Source organism: Chrysochloris asiatica, unplaced genomic scaffold, assembly GCF_000296735.1.
Source record: "Chrysochloris asiatica unplaced genomic scaffold, ChrAsi1.0 scaffold00019, whole genome shotgun sequence".
NCBI lineage: Eukaryota > Metazoa > Chordata > Mammalia > Afrosoricida > Chrysochloridae > Chrysochloris > Chrysochloris asiatica.
Window position 1 is genome coordinate 15,342,018 of NW_006408537.1, and position 5,773 is coordinate 15,347,790.

General features: G+C 36.7%; 1 pseudogene; it reads right to left on the bottom strand.

The window, feature by feature from the left end:
• Positions 1–4,510: 4,510 nt before the first annotated feature.
• LOC102826831 lies at positions 4,511–5,476 on the bottom strand (annotated as a pseudogene).
• Positions 5,477–5,773: the final 297 nt, after the last annotated feature.

Below are 5,773 nucleotides of genomic sequence, written 5' to 3' on the forward strand. Positions count from 1 at the left end.
CTTGGTGGGTCACAAGTCCTAAGAGGGCTTCTTATATTCCTTATCTACACTGGGTTGTTGTTGAGTGACATCTATTTGGTTCTGACTCATAGCAACCCTGTATAGACTTTCCAGTGGGTGGCTGGTGGGTTGTAACTGCTGAACTTGTGGCTAGTGTGCAGTATATAGGATTATAAAAATGTGTGGTACTAATGTCATACCAAGGAGATTGTTATGTTGTTGTCTATAGCAAAGAAATATTAAGTTTTAGATTACACTAATACTTCGAATTTAAATACACTCCAAATGAACTATGATTTTTACTGATACTTTTGGATACTTCATCAACAAACTGTCTATTATTTGTGCATCCTGTTTTTTTTTTAATTTCATCTATATTTAAAAGGACATTCTTGCTGAATATGAAATAGTAGAGTATTTTTATTTCAGTAATTTGAATATATTACTCACTTTTTTCTTGTTTGCACTTTTTTTATATGTCAGTTTTAATTCATAAGTGGAGATTCTAGATTAAGTATAATATAAAATGTAAAATTTTAAATAACACAAGAAAGCATGCTAAAGAAGAAAAGTTGAGTTAATTAAAAAAGTCTAAACTAAGTACAGAGAGAAAAAATGTAGAGAATCAATATCTTGTGGAAAAATAATGTACAATTGAATACAATAGGAATAACAGAGCAGAAACGTTTGAGATAAAAAATAATTGAAAAGTTCTGTGTGGCCATTACAATGAATTATCAGACTCCGTTGAGTAGTAGAGAGTGCTGTGGAAGAGATGGCTGATGCCATTTTTATAGCTGCTGTTGTCTGTTGTTTTTCTATCATCTACATCACATCTTTCTATTGCTGAGAATGTATATTTTTAAGTTTTATATTGAAATCCTGTAATAACTGCATCTGTTCATAGTGGAACATATTTTAATAATAGTTGAACACAAATTTAATAATAGTTGAGTAGTAGGTATAAATACCCGTGATAATAAGCCTAGTAAGTAAGTATGTTGTTTGTTGTTAAGTGTTGAGTTGGTTCCGACCCATAGCAACCCTGTATAGGGTTTCAGAGGAATGGCTGGTGAGTTTGAACTGCTGACTTTAGAACCAATAAATAAAATTAAAGATATTAATATTAAGGATCAAGTTTGTCTTTTAGTATTATGTATAGATATCATTTGGTTTAGAATTAGTGTAATTAATCTTTGTTGAAAAGACAGTAAGTGATTATTGATTAATCATTTTGATGAAAGCAATAGGATACGTGGGAATGTAATAATTGAGTAAAACAATAGTTTTGAGTCATGAGTATGTCTCCACAATGAACAGAATTCCAACATTTCAGTGTTTGTTGAATTCATAGCCTCCAGCTGTTTTCTGGCAAGCCTCAAGGGTCACCTATTCAATACAGGTTAGTATTCAACCGAAAATTGAATACTAACACAGGCAAGATTCTGTCTGCCCCGTCAAAGTTGCAAAGCTCTTTTAGGATTGATGATAAATACTCCAGGACACACCGTTCTACCATAAGGATCAGCCTGGAAGCTTTTGGCTCCAGATCCATAGGTTGGCAACCCAACTTTCCCCAAAACTAAGTGCCTGAAAGCATCGTACTCTGCAAGTAAGCCCTCCTGCCCCCAAACCCTCAGCTTTATTTTCTCCACGGATTTAGAAGCCTGCCTCTCTAATTCTTGTTTCTGCTGCTGCTGCTGCTGCTCTATCACACCTCAGACATCACAGCTGTCTGTTCCTGGACTAGGAGAGTCAATACACTGGTATCTCAGGGTTCAAAGAACGTGCTGTCTGCCTGACACTTCTTTGATAGTAGTGAGATCCTTCCTCTGGCTTCTGAGATGGCTCATTTAAAATCCAGCAGGATGGTAACGCTGACCAATTTCCTCATTAGATTCCCAAGTGTTTGCAATCACAATCTTATTAACAATCATTCCCAAGTGAATCATATAGTCCATCAGCATTTTCCCAGCTCCTTACCCAGACCAATCAGGAGCAGGTCATTTGGTGGGAGTTTACAAAGACTTTAAATAACTCACTACACCACATTCAGTTTAACAGATTATTTGCTCAGCATTCAAGTACCATGAACTGCCAGAAGAACAAACAATATGTATTGTGAGTACAAACAAAATGCTCCTTAGACACCAGGAGCATAAGATTTCATCTTTCATACTTCAGACATTTTATCAGGATGGGCCAGTCCCTGGAGAAGTGCATCATGCTTGTAAAAGAGTAGGGTAGGCAAAAAATAGGAAGAGCCCTCCAATGAGATTGATTGACACAGTGGAAGCAGCAATGAGCTCAAATGTAACAACAATTGTGAGGATGGTACAGGACCAGGCAGTGTTTCATTCTGTTGTCCAGAGAGTCACTATGAGTCAAAATTGACATAAGGGCACCTAACAACCAACAGAATGATTCTGTCTGGTAAGCCTTAAAATCTGTAAGAACCAATAGATATATTCTGTGTTATTCTTTCAGGGCATTATTTTTCACACGTTTAAAAAAAAAAAAAAAACACCTTCAAAAATAAAGATGAGTTCTATAGCCTTGTGACTATTTTCAAATAAAGTTTCTTGAAATTCTGTGACAAGCTCTTCAAGCAATTCAACTTTTCAAACAGAGTTGTCAATCAATAGTCCTTTTGCTCCATAGAAGCCAAGATGGCCAAACTTTGTCTCTCATACTTTAGACATACTGTCAGGAGGGACAAGTCACTGGAGAAGGATATCATATTTGGTAAGGTAGAGGGTCAGAGAAAAAGAGAAAGACCCCCAACGAGATGGATTGGCCAAGTGGCAGCATCAATGGACTCAAGCGTGGCAACAATAGTGAGGTTGGCCCAGGATCGGGCAGTGTTTTATTCTGCTGTGCATAAGGTCGCTATGGGTCGGTACCGACTTGATGGAACCTAACAACAACAACAAACAATGCATATACTGAAAAGGATTGTGAAAAGCTATAACCCTAATGCATAATTTTCCTACCTCAATTAAATGAATGTTAAATATATTTAAAAAGTTATATTTAATTATAAGTCTCATGGTTGTAAAAGTTGTGTTTCCTGTTTTCCTTCTTATTTTATGTTAAGTATCTATTATTGTGGTTAAATTGAAACAAGTACAGCCAGAATACTTTGTAGAAGTCAGTATGGCAAGACTTCGTGTCTCATGTTTCTGACATATTATCAGGATGGACCAGTCCCTGGAGAAGGACATCATTAATACCCTGGATACTGATGTTTATGTGTTTCATTTCATTTTTTTACAACTTACAATTTTCCTAGATTCATACTTTGTACTTTCCAAATTCTGAATTTTAATGGATATTACAGCTGTTATACTTTGTACTTTCCAAATTCTGAATCTTAATGGATATTACAGCTGTTTTTCCACATTTTGAATTGTGAACCATTAGCAAATGAAGGTCATGAAAGCTTTGCTTCATGATCAATTCTACTTTGAGGAGTTGAATTTTGAGTGTCTTCCAACCTGAAGGGAACACCTTCTGGCACTATATCTGACAATATTCTGGTGCTCTTTATCATGTTTTACTACTTATTATTCTGATACTATCCAAAAGTGTGCCACTGCTATTCAGAAGGTTTTCAGCGTCTAAATGTTCAGAAGTATACTCTCTAGATACTTTGTTGTTGCTATTGTTAAGTGTCATGGAGCCAGTTTTGACTCATAGTGACCCTGTATAGGGTTCCCAAGGAGCAACTGGTGGATTTAAACTACTGACTTTGAGGTTCAAACTGACCTTTCCATCCAGTACTTATCCTTCAGTGCCACGACAGGATGCCCTGAGAAAAATTAACTTGGAGTTCAGTTCCAAATCTTCTACAAGTCATTTTCACTTCAGTCAAATTTGAATTTTGCCAATTTTTTCAACTATAAACTATAACAAATGCCTAGTAGAATTTTTTGTTTGTTTGTTTGTTTTTTTAAAGTCTGACACTAAAGATTTACAGCTCTAGGCATTAACCTAATACTATCTGAAAAACTAACTCCAGCAATTCCCATAAATCTTAAAACCCCAAACAGGAATCCTAATGAAATTAAAAAAATATATGTATCTCCAATGAAGAAAAGACAACTTGTACTTCTTACATCAAATACTATTAAAGGATAAGTGACAGCAACAAAGGGATTTTCCTCATATTTCTGAAGACCAAGATTTACCATGGCAAAGTCTAAAGTCTGGGCAAAGGAGATGAGATACTAAATGCCACTATCATAAAAATAATCAATGTCTATCTTTCTGCTGCATGAGGAACAGCTAAGTTAAATAGAGAATGATTCTGTCTGGGCACCCATAAAATCTATAAGAACAAATAGATATATTCACTGTTATTCTTTCATGGCATTATTTTTTACACGTTAAAAAAAACCTCAAAAATAAAGATGAGTAATTTAGCCTTGTGACTATTTTCAAAATAATGTTTCTTGAATTTCTGTGACAAGCTCTTCAAGCAATTCAACTTTTCAAATAGAGTTGTCACTCAATAGTCCTTTTGACAAGGAATCTCTTCCAGTGATACAAAGCAGCTTCCTCCTTTGTTGAAAGTGGGAGTGGGTTTGTGCTTTCAAGATGCCAAACCTCTCCGTTCAAAGTCATCCCTGTCTGTTTTCCAACACTGTTTATGTCAAACTGTAGGGGAACGCCTTTAGAAACTTTCTTTACATCAGATTGTTCCTGTTTGCCAAGAATGAGGGCACACAGGTACTAGTTAATCTGAGTTCCTTACTGGGCATTGAACTGCTCCAGGATCATTAATAGATACAGTCAAAATTCCTCCTTTGTGGTGGAAGTCCTCCATTGAAAAGTTCTCTTTGCTACTACATCATCTAGTAGTTGTTCTGTGTTCAAACGGACCTGAACCTTCGGGCTTCTAAAAAAAAAAGTTGCCTGCCTAGTATCTTTCTGATGGCTTAATTTACATCCACTCCTGGTAAATTTGGCTGGAACATTATTTTTTCTGTTTAACAATGTATGTCTTTTGAGAACGGCAACTGGTTTTCTCTGCACTTTATTTTGTCTCAGAAGGTCTGTCTTCCTTTTCAGCACTGGAAATCACCCTATATCATTGTCACTAAAAGGTGAGCGATTCATAGGACTAATTCCTTTGTGAATTCCAGTTGCTTTTTTGGCTGCAAGGCCAGTAATAAGTCCATAAAGATGGGTCTTTCCAGCCATTACTCTTCCTCTACAGCTCAGACTAATTTTAACAAAAACCAGAATTCTGTTGGATTCTCCATCGTACTCTCATCCTGAATTGCCAGGCACCACTTTGCTGGAGTCCTCTGTTTAGTCTTGGGAAATTCTGCTTCTTTCCTTCTTTTTGATTCAACTTGATGGTGTCATCCAAAGATGTATCAATTTTGCCAAGGTTTTCATTGCTGTTGGCTTTCAAAGGTGATGACAAGTTAGCAGTGGCTCCCACTAACCAGGTACCAAACTATCTCATGGCTGGAGATGTGGCGCTGGAAGAGTCAGTGGAGAAGGCCAGAGACTGAGGCCTGCCACCTTCCACTCACACACACAGACTAATAGACTTTGTTGTGTGTGTGTTTTTTTAAATGTTTTATTGTGAATTATGTGATAGTTCATATGGGAGAACATTAGCTTTACATTAATCCGATCGTATATCATTTCATTGCCATGGTTACAGTTCCCTCCATGCATCATCAACCAACCAAAGGGTATACTCTGCAAGCCTGCCATCTGGTCATGAGCACACAGCCCCTCTCCCTCTCTAGGTCTA